General features: G+C 37.7%; 1 pseudogene; it reads right to left on the reverse strand.

The window, feature by feature from the left end:
• Positions 1-13,803: 13,803 nt before the first annotated feature.
• Positions 13,804-24,449, reverse strand: LOC149152840 (homeobox-leucine zipper protein HOX32-like; annotated as a pseudogene).
• Positions 24,450-24,823: the final 374 nt, after the last annotated feature.

Consider the following 24,823-nt stretch of genomic DNA (forward strand, 5'->3'; position numbering starts at 1 on the left):
CAAAACAACCTGCTTCTAAAAAGAAGGAAACTGATTCATTACATTAATTGTTTGCTAATTTGTGAATGAATCATCTAGAAGAAGGTAGATAGGTGCCATGTTACCTTACATACATCAAATTACATCATGTTGGGTCAAAAATTACATCAAGGAGTGAAACTGGTGAAAACTGGCCGAATTCCTGAGCTGGAGGATGAAAACTGGACCAAAAACCCCAATGCGTAGCGCCCTGATCCCAATGCATAGCGCACCTTTCAGCCTATTTTTGGGGCACTTCCTGACATCCAAATTGAGCTCATGATAGCTCGTTGGAAAGCCCTAGATGTCTACTTTCCAACCCAAGTGGAATTTTCCAATTTGGAGCTCATTTGCCCCACCTCCCCCCCGCAAAAAAAAAAAAAAAAACTGCATTCTCCCAGAAGTACTTCCTGCTGTTGCAAAAGGTGGCAGCAAGGTGGTTTTCATGGTGTTTTTAGACCTTTTGATCATCCAGAATTTGATGAAATGCCTTGGTAATAACTGAGAATGTATATTTCATCATGAAAAACCCAAAAATATAAGGTTTTTCTCCAGCAAGTGCCCCAATCAAAAGCGAGCGCGCGGGCGCGCTACCCATTGAGCGGAAAAAATTGTTTTTGAGACCAAAAATTTCAAAATGACAAAATTTTCTCTGAATTTTCTCAAATTCGGAGCAAAGACCCTCCATCATGTGTCATGCTCAGCCAACAAAGCCTCAGCCAAAACTCGAAGCGGATCTAGCCTCTTTTTCCGTTTTAGTGCTTTGCTCAACCTCCTTTGTAAAATCTTCATTTTTGCCTTGCACACATGCATGCGAGCCCAATAATGATTCTTCATGTGATGAAGCAAGTCTTTGTCTCTATTGGCCTTCACCAAACTCCTCCAAATGTCGATTGACTTTCTCAAGCAAAAATTGCCGCGCAACAGGTGTCAAATCACCCGGTCTTTTACGGGCCAACCCTCAGTCTTCACGGATTTGTTGCAGCTCTATAAGTGTGTGCTCGTCCTCTAACTATTTATTGCACTGCTCCGAGTATTTGATCCGACATTCTGCCTTCAGTAACTTCTCATTCAATCTATCAATCTCGGTCTTTTGTTTCGAGCTAGGAGAGCTCCTATCCACATCACTCAATGCAACATCAATATCATGACCACCTGAATGGCCCTCCTCGTAAATTGGCTCCTTGCCTCTGTCCTGAACCTGTACCTGTACTGAAGAAGAAGGCGAGACCCCTTCCACACTATGTGGAGATAATACTCGCCGTGTAGCTGCAAATAAGGCCCTGTGGCCTCGCTGATATGTCACACATGCTGGAGCGCTGACATGCTCGGTCTCAGGAATGTCAAACTGATGTGAAGGCCCTCCCTCATCATGAACTATCTCGGGAGGTGGCTGTGGCACTGTGAAAAAGTCGCGAGAAATGAAATCCTCCCAAGTAATGCCCTGCTGTGCCAACTGATGAACCACTATGATCTTGATCAGCGCATAATGATAAATACTCTTGTGCTGTTGTGCAGGGGTCTTCCTTTGTACTAATACAACCATCCTCTCTATGTTGCGAAACATGAAGTATGGAATGTTCATCAGACGTACCCTTGTAAAATGCATCAACAAACGGACATGGTACGCATAAAGACGGGAGAATCTGCCCTCACAACTGAAGTACCGAATGATGAGCTTCATCAAAGGTGCAAATTGATCATTCAGGTACGGGAAAGGAAAAACTCTACTCAAGTGCCTCATATACCCAGGTTTGATGTATGGCTCATAATAGGATTTCTCTAGTTGCTGACGTTTATTCCATTTCTCTCCAATATTTGGTATCCCAGTGGCCTTTGCAATAGTCTCTGGTGACAAAATGAAATTAACTCCAGCAAGGTTTACATGTCCATCATGTAAATGTAGAACAAACAAGGGAGCTAATTCATGATGATGGTGAATTTGTGAAATTAGCTCACAATAGTGATAGCATGACTGGTGGCGAAAACAATCCATTGCAAGTGGGCAAGCCTGCAATTGAGCTAAAGAAGTGAGCTCTTCTCTGAGATGCTTTCCACCTTTGCCACCTCTGCGAGACCTCCGAGGCACATTACCCTCTGTTGTGGAATCACTGTCATTCTCCTGCTCATAAACTGAATTTGTGTCTGACATGGGTTCAAAAACACAATGACTGCAATATATAGGAGGTCTGCAATATGTAGAATGTATGTTGTAGCTGTGGTGAAATCACAATTTCAATACATGCTCAAAAGCCAACCGAAACATCATAAGACTTATGCCATAATGGACATTATGTTTTAGTGTATTGGGCATAAAAGAGTCATAAGGACAGTTTGACAAATGGACCAAAATATGAAGTGTTGTTGGCTCAAAGCTTACAAATGGGTATGAGGCTATGTTTCGCCAAGGGAGAGCAGAAAAATCTTCACCAATCATCCATAAACACCCTTAAGGAATATTTTGGTGAGGCCTAGGGTTTCATTTGTTTTTTACACTCAACACATCACACCTCTCTTCAAACACACTATAAACAATATCAAATTGATTGAATCGGTCATAGAACACCTACTTGCAGATTTGGAGGCAATTAGACACGATCTGGGCGCATGAATATAAACAAATTTTGTGCTGGACTGAGTGCGTAGCGCACTATCCCAGTGCGTAGCGCACAGCCTGATGCGTAGCGCACAGCCTGATGCGTAGCGCCCGTGTATTTTTACATTGGCCGCGCTAACCCAATGCGTAGCACACTGCCCGGTGCGTAGCGCACACCTCCAACGCGTACCGCACCCTCCAACACTGTCCACAGCTATGCAACTCGCAGTTTTGGCCTTCAAATGCTTAGACACGATGTTGCTTTGGGAATTTGTGTGCAAATGAACTTGTTTTCCCTTTTTATAAGTAAACAAAAGATCTCATTTGATTTAAATTGATTTCAAAAACCCACTTTGTAAGGTTTGGCACTTTTCACTTTTGATCTTTAAATACAACACTGCTTTTTGATTTTCTCATGCTTTTCTGAGGTTTGGACTGATCCTTTTTGTTGATTTTTGCACGGATCTAGCATTTGGCTTTGGAGAAGATCAGATACTTGCTCTGAAACCTTTGAAATGACATAAATACAGTTATTTACAATAACAATTTTTAGTTCCAAAACAGAGTTTTGGACTAAAAATGTTTTAAAATGCTCTATGAAAAAATTATTAAATAAGAGTCTTTTGAAACCAACCTCATGGCCTGCAGGCTTGTTTCATGTATATGCAAAGGACTGACAACCATAGACTCTAGGACGCTTTTATGACAATGAATGCATGATTATGGACTTCAGTGATTTTTGAGAAAATTTGTTTTTTCACTAACCCTGCAGGGACAAACATGAGGAAACACAAAACAACCAGACCCCCTCGTCAGTCAATGGCATGCCCCTAGCGGAATGCAACGAAGTGGAACAAGCGAGAAACCTAAATATGATATGCAAAAGCAAATAGATCTCTGACGGAGGGCTGTAAGGACCGACTCTAACAGGATCACTATAGTTTGACTCCAGTGAGGTACAACAATAAGCAAAAGAGTGGAATCATGTCAAAATGAACATCGTAGCGGTACCATTGCCAAGACTACATAAGTTTCACATGGAGATAATTGAGGAGCTGAAGTTGCACGAACAACACAGCTTGTAGCTGAATATTTGGGTAGAAAAGGGTAGGATTCACTATAGCAGAAGCTTGACCAGATGATCCAGGAGAGGGATCAAGTAGTTCAATAGCAACAAAATATCAAGGAGGTGGTTGAATAAACATGTAAAGAGATTTCGGAAATTGATATCTACGAAGAATAATCAGTGGAGGACAAGGTCGCGAAGCTCGACCTTGTAGTGAAAGGATACAAGAAGAATGTTACAAATGTACAATTTAAGTATGAAATGCATATCAGTGAGCTACAAATGAAGTTACAGCTAACTACATCGCAGGAAGTAAGAGAGCGGAGGGAGACTAACCGAAAGACTGCAATGGCCAGCGTCTCCGCAGTAGTGGCAGACTGTGGAAAACTATTAGACGAGAGTTTACAAATTTGGACTTTGCTACAGGAAGATCCAAATGTAAAAAAAATATAGGAAGATATTCAACAGAAGTAGTAGCAGTGGGAAGATAGTCGAGCTTCTACGAATACCTTACCAATCTCATAGAAGCTCGCCAAAATCAATGAGGGAAAGGACCTCTAGAAGAATATTGAGGAACTGAAGAAGGAAGAATAGGTTTCAGAAGAGATGACTCATCCATTGTACGATAAGGGTCTCCAACTATCACAAGCAGTAGATGAGAAGCTTAAAGAGATTTGACAAAGGGAGACAACGATGGTGCAGAAGGTTGCAGGACATGTGAAAGACGCACTATTAGAAGAGGTACGCAACGAAGAAAAGAAATTCAAGGAGAATCTGTAGTAGTTCAAAAATACTTATAATAGTATTGTAGAAAAATCCAAAGGTAAAGCAACTGAGTGACTCGGGATGAGTCACATGTGAGTGTTGGGGCTTGTTGGGTGCAAGCCAACTTGGCCTAGTTTTTGGTAAAATACTCTACAATTTGAGGAGCGGAGTGTGCAGTGGAGCGCATAGCGAAGTGCAAAGTGGACCACGCAACAAAGAAGTTAGAATATACCATGTGGTATAAAGGTGTCGGAGTGGGTCAAAGACCCTCCTTTTTGTAAAAGCATGTGATAATGTAAAGGATCAATGGTTATAGGTGCTTGTTTTAGAGAGTCCATGGTATTTAGACCATGGTATTGTAAAGATGTACCCTTGATGTAATAGTATATATAGGGTAAAATAATAATAAGAAGCATAATATTTATGGTCCACATTTGTGTTTATGGTCATGTTATTGTGATCTATGGTATTGTAGTGAAGGAAATGCTCAACTGAGTGCGCAGAGGCCTGAGTTTGCAGCTGAGTGCGCAGATAACCTGAAGCTTAGTGTGCAGGTAAAGAACTGTTTGTTGTACAAGATTCATTATTATAAGAAATATTTCTTGTGGATGTAGTCCCACATTGAGATGAACCATGGTAAACTTGCTGTCTCCATGTGTATATTCACTTATTATCTGTTGTAGAGTAGGAGTTTATTACAATTGCATTTTATTACAACATAGTGATGATGATGGGTTTATATGATATGTTTATGTGATTAAATGAATGTGGCGAAGTGATTTATGAATATAAGTGTAAGAAAACATAAAAACACCACATCACATCATCCTTCAAGGTTGCATAAACCTAGTTCTACATCCTCCCATAGTCACTTCGGGTGAGACTATGATCTACTTGCAGGTCGTTTCCGAAAGGGCCAATGATTAAGGGTTTTGTTGGTGCATAGTATATATCAAACCCAGGCCAGACCAATCATAACCAACAAGGTGCTTGTGTGAAATGAGCTCTTAGGAGGTACCAAATGAGCCATGATGCATATCGATTCAAATCATTAGTAGACGTGGTCAAATGGTGCATATCCCATTTAGGACATGAAGGTCACGAATAAATTAAGTGTTTGCATAGATTTTTCTGGAATGTTGAACTCAAAAATGTGAATAGATCCATTCCTTGTTATTTTAATACTATAAAAGGCACAAGGGAATTAAACTCAATTCGGAGTAAAGACATGGGGGAAATATTTTCCATTGAGACAAGAAAATTCACATTTTTTTGTGAGTTTTGTATTGGTGCAGATGAATGTGGACTTGATCAATGTGAAAAACATAAGTACGTGAAAGGATGGAAATATGCCCCTATTAATCCAAATGGACCTCATTTAATTATGACATGGCAATAAATGCACATTGAAGATGTCAGTGTTTCTCTTGATTATGATCAAGTCTATGATGTTGTAAGGGAAGGTACACGATGTCCATCATTAATGATTACATATATAAATTGAAATATTGAATGTATAACCAATTAATATTTTGTATTTTGGTTGTAGACGGTGGTTTTGTTGTCATTCCCCCATAAGAAACGAAGAGAACATGGTTTACTATTTGATGTGATGCACATAAGTAAAAGGAAGGTTTGCGTGACCATATGAAGATGGAAAGTTTACATACCACATTGGTGACATGGATGTGATGGGTCACTTTTTTGAAAATGTAAAAAACAACAAGGTTTCCTATTATTTATATATATCTTATGCCTAAATATATATCTCTCCATTACAGTAAACTAGTCATAACATCTCACATTAGTCTCATAGAAATCAAAGTGAAGGAAGGTAAAGAAAGGATATGGAAGATGACATAATCTAACCATGAATGTATTATGGTGACTTGCATTCCTATCACCATTGACTATATGAGTAGATTATGCAAGTGGAAAGCCCTAAAGTGGATTCTATAGAAGCCAAGTGTAATATAATCTAGAACAAGAGATCCAAATATGAATTTGTAATTTAGAAATGTGACAACTAAAATAAGAATAAATTGAATTTTTTGTTTGTAAATACATATAGCTTGAAAATTGCCCTATCCATTGATACATGTTGAATCACCATTTTGGGTCATTTTTGTGGTTAGAAAGTCATCATTTTCGTCATCAAAATGTCCTTACAACATCATCTTCAATCCTAATATGGCTCAAATCCATAATATCGGGTTACCACTCCCTTGACCCTATGCTTAAGGTAAAAGTAATATTTTAATATTTATTTCCTAAGTTCTTTTCATTAGATTAATTAGATGTTGGAGAGTGATTTTATCTATGAAGAAATTTTAATTTCATATATGTTATAGCCCCTTTTGGTTAGTGCTTTTGATCAAGGTATGGTCACATGGCATTATCAAAGCCCACCCAATTAGTTCGAGGAAGATTGAGCGAGGTTTTCTATGGTGGTTTTGATTCAAGAACCGTCGATGTAGATGAGGAATATTTTCCAATTGAATATACCATGATTTGAGCCTCCAACTACTAGAGATGTGTATCAAAGAATTGCTAGAGGTTCTATTTAAAAATGTGTATTTGAGCAATTGTTTCTGAAAAAACAATGAAGTAAATCACCCTCTGATCCTAGAGATCAGAGGGTTGATTTTATCTATCAGTTAGGATTTATTCTTATATATTATATACCAAAAATATATAAAAACTAAGTGTGATTAACTTTGATACAAGGTTATTATGTTGTGAGATTTGTTTACAAGGCTCATATCACTTTTTCCAAAAGCAGTGGTTCTATTATGGCTATAACATGAGAGTATAATTGTGTAACAACCTTCTATGGTTAATGGAATAATTGTGTTGAGTGTTGACATGCTTCGTGGTGAGACTATAAATTTATACCTTCTCCTCCTAAACTGAAAATGGCCCAACAAACCAGACATGAAGAAGCTCTATATATTATCTTGTGTTAGTTAATTTATTTCAATTGTTTATAGTTGGTGAGATCACATTAACATAGAAATAGGCTAAGTATTTCATGTAGCAAAAGTTTATTTTCTTAGCATTGATACTTAATATACTCTATTTGAATGGTTAATTGTATTTGGCATTGATATATGCATTGAAATTTGAGTGGTTTTCATTTGAATGATTGTGGTGATAGACTAAATGATATAACCCCTATTGAGACACATAGTTATTCATGGCATTGTTGGAGGTGTAGTTGAATCATTATTTAAAATTCTAAAGCAGATACTGAATTCTTTCTTGAATATTTTTAACTATCAAAGGCTCGTTACATTATTTGTTGAAGTTATGAAACTTTGGTTGCATATAACATCGTATTTCAAGTGTTGTAAATCGTGGTATTGATCCTTAAGGATTATGGAATTTGTATTTGTTTCGGAAATAGTGTTATTCAAAGAGGAATAGGGCACACTTCCCCTTCCCTTCCTTTATATCATTTCTCATATATAAACTCTATTTGCAAGAATTGAAGGTTGGTCTTTTGAGCCCTAATACAGAGCATCAATGCAAAATTTCAATAGGCATATTGAAACTACAAATTAAAGTAGTTTTCACATAGCATTTGGAAGATAAATCATCACAAACCATATATTTATAGTTTCAATATATGTTGGGTGTGTGTTATATTCTTTCCATGACTACCCCATGCACGGGGGGGTCACAAGGGCGGTGGTAGCCCCCCATGTACAAGGTCTGGGACAGTGCCCCGAGAAATTTTTTTTGGAACCTATATTAGGTGGGTAGACCTACCTATGGTTTTTTGCATGGATTTCACACATGGTTTTGGGCATGATGGTTTTCTATCCATGGTATTTGGTAGAACCGGTCAATGGAACTATGGTTATGTTCTATTCCAGGGTTAATGGATTGGGGTTTATGGATGCTTCAACATGTACATATATGTATTGTAACATTGAAAGGAATATAATGAAAATCAATCCGGTAGTCCTTGTTTTTGGATCCAGGGGAAAATATCCATGTATATATGTTTTATGTTTTATGCGCTCACCATTGTTTATTTTCTGTTTTTTAGAATTCGTATGAAGGTAATTTCTATATAGGGTTAAAACCTATTTTGTTACCGGAGTTGTTTCGGCTTCAAGGGGACACCTTTACTACTGAGGGGTTTTTCTCTGGCCTGTGGTAGACCCTTTTCAGTGGGAGATCTGCAGGATTGATTCTTGTGGTGAAAGAAGATGATGAGCAATGGAAAGATAAAGATCGAGAAATTTAATGGTCATAGTTTTGAGTTGTGGAAAATAATGATGGAGGATCTTCTGGTGGATAAAGATCAGTGGATCGCAGTAGATACGGGTACTAAACCAATAACAATGTCAATTGAAGATTGGGCAAAGTTGGATCAGAAGGCAAAGAGCACAATATGATTGCGTGTCATAGATTTAGTATTGTTGAATGTATCAAGGGAAGCTTAAACGAAGGCTTTGTGGGACAAGTTAGGGACTTTATACCGATCTAAGTCTCCAGTGAATAAACTGTTCTTAGAGAAAAATCTGTATAACCTGAGGATGAAAGATGGAGACTCGGTGACAGAGCATCTGAATGCCTTTCATACTATGGTAAGCTCGTTATTATCTGTTGATTTTAAAATTTTAGATGAAGATAAGTGCATTAGTCTTTTTTGTTCTCTATCAGATTCATGGGATAGTTTGGTTGTTGCAATAGGTAGAAATGCAACTACCTTGCAGTTTGATGAAATAGTCTCATCCTTGCTATCAAAGGAGATGAGATGGAAAAATATGGAGGGCTAGAATGGTGATGCCTTGTCTATATGAGGACGGTTTGAGAACAAAAACAAAAACAATTCCTCAAGTGGGAAATCTAAATCTAGAGGGAGATCTAGATCTCCAAGAAAACTTGTAAAGGTGTGCTGGAAATGCGAAAAGGAAGGGCACTTCTAAAGGGACTATAATTCTAAAGCTCCTAAGAAAGGAAATGGATCTGATGATGCTCCTTCTGCGGAAGTGAAAACCACCTCAGATGAAGGTGGGGATGTGTACTTGGCTTCTTCTTCAAGTACACAAGTATATCATGAGGCATGGTTGATTGACTCAGGTGCATCCTTTCACTTGACTCCCCATAGGGATTGGTTCTACGAGTATGAGAAATATGATGGTGGTGATGTATCCTTATGGGATGACAGGAAGGCTAGAATCATCGATCGTGGAAAATTCAAATTGAAGTTACAAGGTGGAAGGATTAGAACACTTCTATGTGTTTTTCATATTCCTGCATTGGATAGAAATCGGATTTCTGTAAGCAACATGGATGATGTAGGTGTAAAAACAATGTTTGAGAAAGATGCTTGCAAGATGGTTCGGGGAGCACTGCTATTGATGTAGGGAGTTCGGATTGAAAATCTGTACAAGCTTCAAGGTAGCACTATTATTGATGGGTGCAACAGTTATGTGGTTCCTGAAAGTGGAGCAAAAAATCTAGTGGTATTTATAAAAAAGACCATGCTATGGCATTAAAGGCTTCGAAATATTGAAGAGAAGGGCCTTTGAATACTTCATGGTAATGGTATGGTAGAAGGTATGTCTAATTTCTCTTTGGATTTTTATTTCTATGAAAATTATGTATATGGGAAGTAGAATTGGGTGAGTTTCCCCTCTAGTGCTAAGAGGGAAAAACATATATTAGAGCTTGTGCACAGTGATGTGTTTGGAGCAGCGTTGGTTCCATCACTGGTTAAGTCTATGTAATATGTATCATTTATATATGAATTATCAAGGAATACATGGATATATTTCCTCAGGAAGAAATCTGAAGTCTTTGACAGGTTTAAAGAATTTAAGGCTCTGGTGGAAAACTAGACAAAGAAGAAGATAAAGGTGTTGAGGACAGATAACGGTGGAGAGGTTTGCAAGAAGGAATTTGAAGAGTTCTGTAAGAAGTGTGGTATAGTACGGTAGAAGACTACTCCATACACACCTAAACAAAATGGAGTTTCAGAAAGAATGAATAGGATTTTGATGGAAAAGGCAAGAAGCATGCTTGGTGGTGCCATGTTAGGACAAAAATTCTAGGCAGAGGTGGTGGAGATTGCATGTTACCTAGTCAACAAATCACCTTCATCAGCATTGGTGGATAAGACTCCACAAGAGGTATGGACTGGTAAGAAACCTTTTCTTTCACATCTGAGGGTATTTGGATGTGATTGATATGAACATGTTCCAAAGGAGAAAATAACCAAGCTTGATAGTAAATCTGAAAGGTGCATCTTTATTGGGTATAAGGATGGTTTAAAAGGTTATAATATTTGGAACCCGAATACAAGGAAGGTTGTGTATAATCGCGATGTGGTTTTTATAGAGGTGAAAGATGTTATTAAACATGAAGTACTACCAAGGAAACCTGAGAAGATAGGGTTTGAGCTAAAGGAAGAAGAAACTGACTTTATGGCAAAAGAGGAATCAGAAGATGAAGAGCCACAAACTCTAGCTGTGAGAAGATTAGTTCGAGAAAGAAGGCAACCAGAAAGGTATAGTCCATATGATTTCTATTGAAATTTTTCTTTATCTATTATTGATGATGATACCAAAACTATGAGGGAAGTAGTAGATTCAGAGGATGGAAGACTCTGGAAAGAGGCCATGGTTGATCAAATGGAATCATTGGACAAAAATGAGGCTTGGGATCTGGTGGAGTTGTCGGCTGGAAGGAAACCCATTGGAAAAAATTGGTGTTTAAGAAGAAGATGAATGTAGAAGGAAAGGTGGAGAAATACAAAGCTCGATTGGTAGAAAAAAGTTATTCCCAGGTGCTGGGAATTGATTTTGTTGATATTTTTTCTCCTGTTGTGAAGGTAGCTTCGATTATATTACTTTTATCTATTGCTATTGCTTTTGTTTTTGAGCTAGCAAAGTTGGATGTGAAGACAACATTTCTTCATGGGGATCTAGAAGAAGAGATCTACATGAAGCAACCTGAAGGCTTTGTGGTGAATGGTAAGAAAGACCCAGTATGAAGGTTAAAAAAGTCTCTGTATGGGTTAAAACAGTCACCAAGGATGTGGTATAAAAATTTTGATACATATATATGGGGACTTGGCTTCACCCAAATCAAAGAATATCACTGTGTTTATTTTAAATTAATTGGTTACCATGTTATTTATTTTGTCTTGTATGTGGATGATATGTCGCTAATTGGAAATAACAAAGAAATTATCCAAGAATTGAAGACCCAATTGTCCTCCATATTTGACGTGAAAGATCTTGGTTTTGTGAACTATATTTTGGGCATGGAAATTAAATGAGATTGGGAAAAGAGGAAGCTCTGGTTAAACCAGAGGAAGTATGTCGAGACAATATTGCAGAGGTTTAATATTCAGGATAGTAAACCGGTGAAGGTTCCTATTCCTATAGGTGTAAATTTATCTATTGAACAATGTCTCAAGACACAATAAGAGGAAGAGGACATGTCCTATGTTCCATATGCAAGTGCAATCAGTAGCATGATGTATGCAATGGTCTATACTAGACTAGAAATTGCACATGAAATGGGAGTATTTAGTAGGTTTATGTCAAAAACAGGGAAGGACCATTAGACAACAATGAAGCTCCAGGATTGGATAAAGTTTTATACATTCATGGCTTTGTTGATGCATATGGGGCTCGAGATCTGGATCAGAGAAGATCTACAAGTGGGTATGTGTTTAAGCTATTTGGAGGTGCATTCAGTTGGATGGGTAAGAGCCAGTCTGTAGTGGTTGTTTCAACTACAGAGGCAGAATACATGGAAGGCACTCATGTAAGGAAGGAAGCAGTTTGGTTGCATAGATTGTGTTCAATTATGGGGTTAGTACAACGAGATATAAGGATAGACTGTGACAAGAAAAGTGCAATTTTCTTGGCAAAGAACCCTACTTATCATTCAAAGACAAAGCACATTGAAGTTCAGTATCACTTTGTGAGGGATATGGTTGAGGATAAAAATGTGTTGCTGGTAAAGGTGGACACTTTGAAGAATACTATAGATGCATTGAAAAAGTCTGTGAGCACTGGGAAGTTCTCTTGGTGTAGAGAAACAATGGGCATTACAGGGTTGGACCAATGACTAAGCTCTCCTATGGCCCCCTATGGAAAGAAAACAACAAGTGGGAGAATGTTGGATGTGTGTTATATTCTTTCCACGACTACCCCACGCGCAGTTGCTCCCATGTTGAGAGGTATGAAAGGGGGTGCTAGCCCGCCTTCACAGGGTCTAGGGCAGTGCCCCGAGAAATTTTTTTGGACCCTATATTAGGTGGGTAGACCTACCTATGGTTTTGGGTATGATGGTTTTCTGTCCATGGTATTTTGTATATCCGGTCAAGGGAACTACAGTTATGTTCTATGCCAAGGTTAATGGATTGGCATTTATGGATGCTTCAACATGTATATATATGTATTGTAACATTGAAAGGAATATAATGAAAAATCAATCTGGTAGTCCCGGTTTTGGGATCTAGGGGAAAATATCTGTGTATATATGTTTTATGTTTTATGGTCTCACGATTATTTATTTTCTATTTTTTAGAATTCATAAGCATGTAATTTCTGTACAGTGTTAAAACCTACAATCCATTAATATAATTGGATTAGTTGTATTAGGTTTAGTGACCTACGGTTATTATCTTTAACATGAGATAAGATTATCGATACATTGTATGTTGGAATGTGATTACACCTTGGAAGCTTCTAGCAAAACAAAGTAATCCCATTAGTTTTGTTCTGAGATCAATTCATAAGAACCCACCAAAATTCACTATATGCATTTTATATATGTACAACATCTTACAATGACAAACATTCAAAAGTGGTTTTCCTTGCTAATGATAAATTGTTTCAAAGCATATAATCTTAACAAATGTGGATACAATGATTTAATTAGCCTTTTTCACTTGCCATAATATAATGCACACTTTATTCCTACATCCAAAAATATGTAATGAGATACAAAACCACCCAATAAAGCAGATGAAAACTAAAATTACGCAAATTATAGCCATCAAATGACTAGAATCAAAATATTGACCATAATCAAATGACCACAATGTCTCATTAAGAATCTTTAAAGATAAAAAGATGCAACAACAAAGTGTTGCTTACAAAATCCATCCAAATTATCTATAGGTATATGATTTTTTAGAGTATTAGCCAAAAATTCTCAATAAAATATGTGATAATTTAGCCAACCTACTTAATTTCCACAAAAAATGTATTCATATACTCTCCTGCATGAAAAAAATGGTCACATAAAGGACCAATTCACAAACATGAAAATGATGTAGTGGGTATTGTCTTCATCATTCAGAACCTTCCAAGTTATTGCCTAGTCATATGAAGTAGGCCTACCCATACTTTAGAGACATATCCCAATAGGTAGATAAGCATAACCATGCATGAAGCATGATTTACCAAAATAGTGAAGAGTATAGAAATTTAGAATTTGTTTGTATTCCTAAATTAATATATTTAGTTTTATTTACTATGGTTATTCCGAGGAAGAAAAAAAGAGTATTTTGTTGGCATTATGGCATAGGTCTAGAGCTATGGCACATGTGTTGTCCTTGATGGCAACTCTCTTTGATAACAGATCTCAGTTCAGGCTTTCAGAATGAATGAAAAGACATATATGCAAGTTCATCTAGACGAAGATGCGTATACACGCGGGTTAGACGTTACAAAGGCGAGTATGTGTATACACGCACTTTCACGCAAGGAAAAGCGCGTACATGTTGGAAAACTTACCTTTGGTCCGTGGTAGTTAGTCCTTGGTACTTGAACCTATGGTTTTGGACCATGGTATCTCGTCAGAAGTGTTGATCCCAAGTATTCGGCCCGTGGTATTATGTTATTATGGTTTTGGACCGTGGTATTGAGAAAGGCCAAAGACTATAAAAGAGGAAGGAGAACATTTGGCAAAGCATCTTTGGAATCAATTGAATATCTAACATGTGCTAGATTTGAAACTTTTGTGATTGGGGTTATGGTGCAGATCTGGATCTGAATGAAGGAGGAACCTAAGCACATAAAGAAGGATAAGATCTATTGATGGGTCATAATCTTTAAAGCTTGAATGATAGTATCTTTGTATGATTTTGATCTGTTCTGTGAGGCGCACACTTGATCTATAAATCTAATAATCTGGGTTATTTAGCATTTGACTGTTTGAAAGAGTAAATTCTTCTTTATAGATCTGTACGCAGGTTCAGTGAAGCAAAGGCGTGTATACACGCAGGTTCAGTAAAGGAAAATTGCATATACGCAGGTTGCTCCGCCCACAGGAGCGTATACACACAGGTTTCAGGTTGTTTAAGTAGCGTATACATATTTTATTATGATCTAGCTGCCTCTGTTTGTTGCTGTAGTGTTCTGGGTTCAGAATTTGGTATATGGTTACTGTTGCTGTGTTCTGGGTACAGCTGTCAGAGAAGTGTTTATTGCGAATCAGTTTTGTTCGGTGGAAAGGAGATTGGTTGAAGCAGAAATCTTGATGATTGATTGATGTTCATGGATCCAGTCTGAAAATTTATGAAACGTGGTCCCTGGAAGAAAGAGAAGGTTGTAGCCTTCAATAGGCCAGCACCTACGTACTAGTATCTTGGCTAGTACAAGAGCTAAGGGGGTTGTAGCTCCCTTCGAGGAGAAGATGGAAAATGAGAGAGGGTTGTATCCCTCTGCAGGTTGTAGCCTGCATAGTGGTAAAGGACTAAACCAATACATTGTAAAAGGAAGTTTCTAATTAAAGAAAGATAGAGATTAATTGCAGCAGGTGGTTTTCACCCAGATTGGGTTTCCACCTTATATCTTGTGTTCTTGTGTGTGACTGTCTTTTATTTTGTTTTACTGGTCTAGTTACTATTTATTTCACTCAGATACACAGATTAATAATCAACATCTGAAAGATAAACTAAATCATAAGTTTGCATTGTATACGCAGGTTTCCTTCTACATAGTTGCGTATATACGCGGGTTTTACTAACTGAAGTAGCATATCCTCTAATTTTTAAAAGGGAATATTTGGCTTGATAATATTGATTCACCCCCCCTCTCAGTATTATTTCCAACAATTGGTATCATAGCTGGTCCTTCAGAAGAAGCTTGATCGCTTGAAGGAAGATCTTTCATCATGAGCAACTACGAGAGGGAAGCATCAATCAGGCCACCAATTTTTGATGGGACAAACTTCGTATATTGGAAGGTAAGAGTTATTGCCTATCTTCAATCTCTTGGTACAGAAGTCTGGGATATCATAGATACAGGGCATACTTTTCCATCAGCAACTCCTACAGATCCGACTGAGAATAAATATGAAACAAATGCAAAGGTGGTCAATACTCTATTAGGAAGTCTATCTCAATCAGAATTTGTCAAGGTTATGCAGTATAAATCCGCAAAATAAATATGGGACAAGATTGTACTGAGCTATGAATGAGATGATCAGGTAAAACGAGCAACACTTCAAACCCCCAGAATTCAGTATGAAAATCTCAGAATGCATAATGATGAAAGTGTGGCTAACTATTTCCTTCATGTAGATGAGATTGTTAATTGTATCAAAAATCTGGGAGAAGAAATAAAAGAGGCTGTTGTGGTTGAAAAGGTTCTAAGATCTTTGTCCCCTAGGTTTTAATCTAAAGTTTCTGAAATAGAAGAAAAAGAGAATCTACGAAATCTTACAATGTCACGGCTGCACAGAATTCTAACTGCTTATGAAATGAGGAAAGGAGGGCCATCAGATAGGAGAGACGTTGCTTTCAAGGCTTCAGGCAAAGGAGACTACTATGAATCAGGACATGTGTCAGAAGAAGAAGAAGAATCAAATTTTGTCAAGAACCTTCAACGGGGTGCTAGAAGATTCCGAGGTAAGTTACCTTTCAAATGCTTTACTTGTGGAAGAGTAGGTCACTATGCTACAAAATGTCCTCATAATGGTAAGAATGACAAGGGGAAGGAACCTGTTAGATGGAACAAGAAACAGAATGCAGATAAGAAAAGCTATTACACTCATGAAGATAGTGATGGACTATCAAATAGTGATGAAGATGAACGAGGTAATAATTATAAACTTTTAATGGCTTTTGAAGATGATGATTACATGGATGCTATAGATGAAGAAGGTTTTTATGAAGAAATCTCTAAACTCAAAGTCTGTTTAGAAGAGAAAAATATGATTATTGATTCTCTACAATGTCAACTAGTTGAAAGGGAAAAACATCATGAAAAATTGGAACGTGAAATTCTTGGTCTTAGAAAAGAGATTGAGAAAACAAAAGCTCTTAATCTTAAATTCGTTAAAGGATCTGAAACTCTGGATGAGATTATCAATGTGTAGCATTCTAAACTAATCAAGATAGGTCTGGGATACAATGGAGGAGCATCACAAGCATCCACTTCCAAAAGTTATCTTGATGCAGCAAGGAGGAGCGAGCAAAGGCCTAATAGAAATCATCAGGTAAATCAGGAACAGTTTTCCTCAAGAATGAACAAATACTATCAGGAAAATCGGGGACAATCTACTTTAAGGACAAACAGAAACTACAACCAGCCACAGGTAAAACCTTCTCAATTTGCCTCAAGAATGGATGCCAATAGGAACTACAATCATTTGGCTGGTAGATTTGACAATCACAGGAGTTTCTTCAATGGCCAATGTTTCTCATGCCATAACTTTGGCCACAAAGTTGCTCAATGTGTTGCCTATAAGACAATCATGACTAGAGAAGCTCAAAAACAAAGAAGTATGAGTAGAAGCACGAAAAGGACCTATAACAACTTTTAGGCCCTTGAAAATGAAATTGAATGTTCTATTTGTGATAACTTTGGTCATGAAGATTCTGAATGCAGGAGCAGGTTTGGGAAGACAACTCAGAAGGAACAAATCTCAAGTGCCAGAACATGGAGAATGAAGGAACCACAACGAGAAACATGTGGGATAGCTTTATATGCAAAAGGACAGGAAAATCAATGGTACATCGATAGTGGATGTTCGAAGCATATGACAGGTGATAAAGAAAAACTTGAATCATATAGTGTTTTAGAAAAGGGAAAGAAAGTTTCATTTGGAAATGATACCCCTGCAGTCATAAAAGGAAAAGGCACAGCTCAGTTGAAAGAAAAGGTCAAAGATGGAAATTTTTTGTATGTTGATGGTTTGAAGCATAATCTTCTGAGTGTCAGTCAGATGTGCGATCAAGGAACTGAGGCAATATTTCGATCAAATGGATGTAGTGTTCATGATCTTGATACAGGAAAAACAATGATCAAAGGTAGAAGAACTCCAAATAATTTATACATATTTGAAGAAGGACAACAACAATGCTATTTGAGCAAGGATGATGAACACTGGTTATGGCACCAGAGGTTGGGGCATCTAAGCTTTTCACAAATAAGGAAAGCATGCAAATACCAGCCAGTTCGTGGTCTTCCAGATATCAAAATTCCAGACAACAAAATATGCAAATCATGTCAGTTTGGTAAGCATACCAGAACTAACTTCCCTGAGAAGGAAGGACCAACTAGCAGGCCTCTTGAGCTAGTCCATATAGATGTATGTGGTCCATTTAGGACAAGGTGACCTCGTGGAGAAGAATACTTTATATTATTCATTGACGACTTCTCCAGGATGGTTTGGTTAGGACTTATGAAGCATAAAGACAAAGCATTCGAAAAATTCAAATCCTTCAAAGCCTTGGCTGAAAACGAATCAGATCACAAACTTAAGTGCCTCAGGTCTGACAGAGATGGGGAGTTTACCTCAAACGAATTTTTCGATTTCTGTGAAGAACATGGAATAAGAAGGGAATTCTCTACAGCTAGGACTCCTCAACAAAATGGAGTGGTGGAAAGGATGAACAGAACGGTCCAACAAATGGCTCGTGCTATGCTTGATGAGTCTGGAACTTCTGCAACCTTCTAGGGTGAAGCTACATTTGCTGCAGTTGTTATTCTCAACAAAACAAATGTCCGGGTGAACAACACTCAAACTCCTCATGAGCTCTGGTATGGTGAGACTCCTTCGGTAAAGCATTTCAAAATTTTTGGAAGCAAATGCTATATTAAGAATAATGATGAATAGCTTGGCAAACTTGAACCTAGAGCAGATGAAGGCACTCTCCTTGGTTATTCTCCCCATAGCAAAGCATATAAGTGTTACAATAAAAGACTTGGAAGAATTGTTGATAGCATTGATGTAGTGGTTGATGAAAAAGGATACATTCCTAGGCAAGTAAATTATGAAAATATCGAAGAGGATGAAGACTACTCTCCAAATCAGACTGATGATGAAGAAGAACCTCAAGAGGCACCAGAGGAACAGATAAGGATAGAAGAGAAGACTCCATCTAGGTACGTCTAGAAGAATCATCCAGAATCTCAGATTTTGGGGCAGAAAGAGGCAGGTGTACAAACAAGAAGAACAATTGCAGAAGCCTCAAGCTATTTGGCATTGCTCTCCTCCACTGAACCTCAAAATGTAAAAGAGGCATGCAAAGATGAATGCTGGGTCAAGGCAATGGATGAAGAACTTGAGCAGATCGAAAAGAATAACACTTGGGAGTTGGTTCCTAGACCAAAAGATAAGAATGTCATAGGGACAAAATGGATCTTTAAAAACAAGTTGAATGAAAATGGGGAAGTGATTAGAAGCAAGGCCATACTTGTTTGTAAAGGGTATGCTCAACAAGAAGGTATAGACTTTGAAGAAACTTTTGCTCCCATTGCTAGACTTGAGGCCATCCGAATGTTCCTTGCTCTCTCAAGCTTTCAGAAGTTCAAAGTATTTCAAATGGACGTGAAATCAGCCTTTCTGAATGGAGACTTAGAAGAAGAAGTGTACATTGAGCAACCCGACGGCTCATCCTTGGGAATGATCCAAATCTTGTATGCAGACTAAAAAAAGCTCTCTATGGTCTTAAACAGGCTCCAAGGGCTTGGTACTATCGTTTGGACAAATACCTTCATCAACAAGGTTTTTCAAAAGGATCAGCAGATAGCAATCTTTATATAAAAATTGAAAATGACAAATTGCTAATACTTGTTGTGTATGTAGATGATATTATCTTTGGCAGCAATGAAGAAGCTATGAGTCAAAGCTTAGCCTTGGTGATGCAAAAAGAATTCGAAATGTCTTTGCTTGGAGAACTGACATATTTTCTTGTATTGCAAATCCAACAAAATGAAGGCGGTATCTTTTTGTCTCAAACCAATTATCTCAAGCAGATCTTGAAGAAATATGGCATGGAAGATGCAAAACCAGTATGTACCCCCATGGTTACAGGATGCAGCCTCAGTGCAAATGATGAATCAGCAGCAGTGCATCAACCAACCTATAGATCTATGATTGGAAGTCTACTTTATTTGACAGGTACCCGACCAGACATCATGCATGTAGTGGGAACAGTTGGAAGATTTTAAGCAAATCCTAAGGAAACTCATCTTCAGGCAGTTAAATGAATCTTCAAGTACCTTCAAGGAACTCAAAACTATGGCTTATGGTATCCTAGAGGTACAGATCTCACACTTCATGCTTATACAGATGCAGATTGGGTCGGAAGTGTGGATGACAGGAAGAGCACAAGTGGTGGTGCATTCTTCATGGGTTCCAGATTAGTATCTTGGTTCAGCAAGAAATCGAGTTCAATTGCTTTATCTACAGCTGAAGCGAAATATGTGGTTGCTGCATCTTGCTGCACTCAACTCCTTTGGATGATGCAGACCTTGCAGGATTTTCAAATCACTTGTACACCACCTATCTCCATCTTATGTGATAATACAAGTGCAATCAACATTTCAAATAACCCAGTCATGCATTCAAAGACCAAGCACATACTGATCAAGTATCACTTTCTCCGGGAACAAGTGTTGGAACAAATGTTCAAATTGGAGTATGTTCCTTCTAAGGAACAAGTTGCTGATATTCTCACTAAACCATTGCCCAGGGAAACTTTTGAATACCTCAGACAGAAGCTAGGGGTAGTTGATGCATCATCTTGTTGTTAAATCTTTTCTAGTTCAAAGAAAAATGGGTGTATGCGAGTTGCCTGAGGAGGATCTGTGTACATACGCCAGTTTGTGCAGAGACTATTGTGTATATGGAGGTTTGATGGATATCAGTAGGGACAGGCTGTGGTTGAAGATATTATGATATGGGTCTGACAGAGACCATCCGGCACAGGTTCAGGGGGAGCAGATAAACTTCTAATGATGCATTGTTGGAATTGTCTTAGAAGCTTTTGGTTCTAAGTTGTTGTTGAGTTCAGGTGGAACAAAGGAAGAGGAAGAACAGAAGGAAATCTTGGTTGCTGATCTGAATGGCGATTGACAGATGATGCTGCTATCAGTTATTGGTGACTTTTATAAGTATTTCATCTCTATTTCATGTATCTCTTTTGTGGTATCTATTTTATGGTGTCAAGGTCATGTAATGGCCTATTTTGGTTTCCCCACTATGCCTGGGATGAACATGTAATGAATTTGGTTGTCATATGTAAACTTCTGATGTATCCCCACTTGGTTGGGTGGATGATCCCCAATTGGTTGGGTGATGGATGTATGTATTGAGTCTTTTGGTGATAGGAAGGTCTTTTATGATGTATAAGTCATGGTTCTTCTTGAAGAACATCTTTTTGCAGATCTTGCCTACAGTCAGGGGGAGCATGGTCAGCACAGCAAGGCAAAGATTTCAGCATGTACTCAGGGGGAGCACAACCCTTTGCCCTTGATGACAAAGGGGGAGAATGACTTTGAGGATCTTGGGGTTGCCATCAAGTCCAAAGGGGGAGATTGTTGGAATTATGGCACAGGTCTGGAGCTATGGCATAGGTGTTTTCCTTGATGGCAACTATCTTTGATAACAGATCTCAGTTCAGGCTTTGAGAATGAAGGAAAGGACATATAGGCAGGTTCATCTAGACGAAGATGCGTATACACGCGGGTTAGACGTTACAAAGGCACGTATGCATATACACGCACTTTCACGCAAGGAAAAGCGCGTACATGTTGGAAAACTTACCTTTGGTTTGTGGTAGTTAGTCCTTGGTACTTGAACCTATGGTTTTGGACCATGGTATCTCGTCAAAAGTGTTGATCCCAAGTATTGGGCCCGTGGTATTGTGTTATTATGGTTTTGGACCGTGGTATTGAGAAAGGCCTAAGACTATAAAAGAGGAAGGAGATCATTTGGCAAAGCATCTTTGGAATCAATTGAATATCTAACATGTGCTAGATCTGAAACTTTTGTGATTGGGGTTATGGTGCAGATCTGGATCTGAATGAAGGAGTAACCTAACCGCATAAAGAAGGATAAGATCTATTGATGGGTCATAATCTTTAAAGCTTGAATGATAGTATCTTTGTATGATTTGATCTATTCTGTGAGGCGCACACTTGATCTATAAATCTGATAATCTGGGTTATTTAGCATTTGACTGTTTGAAAGAGTAAATTCTCCTTTATAGATCTATACGCACATTCAGTGAAGCGAAGGCGCGTATACACGCAGGTTCAGTAAAGGAAAACTGTGTATACGCAGGTTGCTCCACCCACAGGAGCGTATACACGCAGGTTTCAGGTTGTTTAAGTAGCGTATACATATTTTATTGTGATCTAGCTGCCTCTGTTTGTTGTTGCAGTGTTCTGGGTTCAGAATTTGGTATATGGTTACTGTTGCTGTGTTCTGGGTATATAGCTGTCAGAGAAGTGTTTATTGTGAATCAGTTTTGTTCTGTAGAAAGGAGATTGGTTGAAGCATAAATATTGATGATTGATTGATGTTCATGGATCCAGTCTAAAAATTTATCAAATGTGGTCCTTGGAAGAAAGAGAAGGTTGTAGCCTTCAGTAGGCCAGCACCTACGTACTAGTATCTTGGCTAGTACAAGAGCTAAGGGGGTTGTAGCTCCCTTCCAGGAGAAGCTGGAAAATGAGAGAGGGTTGTAGCTCTCTGCAGGTTGTAGCCTGCATACTGGTAAAGGACTGCACCAGTACATTGTAAAAGGAAGTTTCTAATTAAAGAAAGATAGAGACGAATTACAGCAGGTGGTTTTCACCCACATTGGGTTTCCACCTTATATCTTGTGTTCTTGTGTGTGATTGTCTTCTGTTTTGTTTTACTGGTCTGGTTACTGTTTATTTCACTTAGATACACAAATTAATAATCAACATCTAAAAGATAAAGTAAATCATAAGTTTGCATTGTATACACGGGTTTCCTTCTACATAGTTGCGTATATACGCGGGTTTTACTAACTGAAGTAGCGTATATCCTCTGATTTTTAAAAGGGAATATTTGGCTTGATAATACTGATTCACCCCCCTCTCAGTATTATTTCCAACATATTTATCCAATGTCAAATGTTGAATAATTTGACCATAATTTGTGAAAAAAAATTGTGACCATTTTCATCTAGAATTTTGTCCAAAGATATATCTTGCAATGCAACGAAATTTGTTTCCAGCATGTCCAACCCTACTTGATTTGCAAATTTAAAACTTGTTAATGACTCCACATTCACAAGTCATAGGGCAGCTTTAGTAACTTCAGAACTAGGAAAATATAAGGCAAATTTTGAAAGTGCTATACTTCTTTATAATTTTGAATGAAATATCTACCTTCACAAAATAAGACATGATTACATATGAATGGTGCCAAATTAGTTTTAGTATAGACTCATTGGCTTCACAATCAATTCGAAATAGGTCTACCCCTATGTGGAGTTTGTCCAAAAACTTTTATTCAACTCTTAATACAAAATATTTCAAAATTGAGAACTAAAGAATGGAAATAACATAAGAGCCTTTAATGTAAGCCTCCTATTTACCTGTAGCTTTGGAAAATCCAAGGGGAAAGAGTAAGCGCTTCTAAATTCCCTAGAGGTAGCCTTGGGCCAACATGTGAACTCAATCAAGAAGGTATTAATTCCATGGAAACCCCCTAGACGAATGCTACAACACTATGCACATATTAGTGAGTCATATCTGCCATATTTTCTTGTAAGTGACTCTCATAAGTAAACTGGAATGTAATAGTCAACAAAAATATTAGATTCAAGTTGGTTCCAGAATCACTATATGTTCTAGTTCTAATTGATCCAACCTTAAGAGAAAAATCCAAGTCCAATGTGCAGTTGGGACCCCCATATCCATCTTGCATCATATATATTCATTTGTTCAAGCTCCACAAAAATAAATATATAATGCAACACCAAATTCAAGTTGTTTTGCATGAAATTTTAGCATAGATAAAAAATAAATTCTAGATGCCATAAACATTTTCAAAATATAACCAATTGTTTTTTATTCCAAAGGAATAACCCTAAACTCAAAAGGAAGTAAAGGAGGATGATCAACAAAGGATTCTTCAATTGGTGCAAAAACAAGCTCAACACATGCTCTAGTTGCACTTTCATCAATTCCAGTGCAAAGTTGTCCATCAAAGTTGTTAATAATGTTAGTATTAAATAATAAATCTTAGAAAGAATACACAACATAATCATTGGTATAGAAAGTAACTTTTTTAATACAAGATACCTATAAGAGAAACATATCTCTAGACACGACAACTTCTTCCCGAGTAATGCCATGACCTTTCAGCTTAATGACCTCTAAGAACTGAAGTTACATTTATTTTGGCTTCAAAATTATATAAACCGATAGGGAAGAACACGTTTAAAAAAAATATATAAGAACCAAAAACACTAGAAAAATATTGAAAATCATCCCAATGCAGTTTGAAGGAAACAAAATACAAAACCAAGCATCTTAGTAACCCACTCCCCACTTCCTCATGTTCCACAATATGCACCAAGGGATGGATGACTTTACTCCCTGAAAATCTCCCTTCTTTTGATCCTCGAACACTATAAGGACTTGACTTTAAAGTAGCTGCAGAATAGGCATACATGTTGGAATGTTCCCACTCTAATCAATTCTAGTGCAAGAAACATACAAATCATGATGGAGGCACACTCTATATTTACATTATGTGTCATCAATTCCTCTATACAAAAATACTCAAAAACAAGTATTTTAAACTCCCAAGATGAATTCTAAAATTATTGAATAAATTTATTTTGTTTACATTTTTCTAAAATAAATAACTTGAGAACTTGTAAGAGAATGGACGTGTTTTCACAAAGGATGCCACCAATAAGAGTTGTAAGCCCATTAGAAGCATTAACTTGGGAGGAAAATTGTTTTCTTGGGGATTAATTTATAGAAATAGTGATGTACATCACTCCATCACTTCCGATCAATTACCATCCATCACCTGTAAAGTCTAGCCAACTACCTACCATCTACCAAAACATAAGTGAAACTTGTTGGCCAGGACAAAATACATAGGAACAACATCAT

Source organism: Pinus tabuliformis, chromosome 9 (genome assembly GCF_031772625.1).
Source record: "Pinus tabuliformis cultivar Carrire ecotype Pingquan chromosome 9, CPIR1, whole genome shotgun sequence".
NCBI lineage: Eukaryota > Viridiplantae > Streptophyta > Pinopsida > Pinales > Pinaceae > Pinus > Pinus tabuliformis.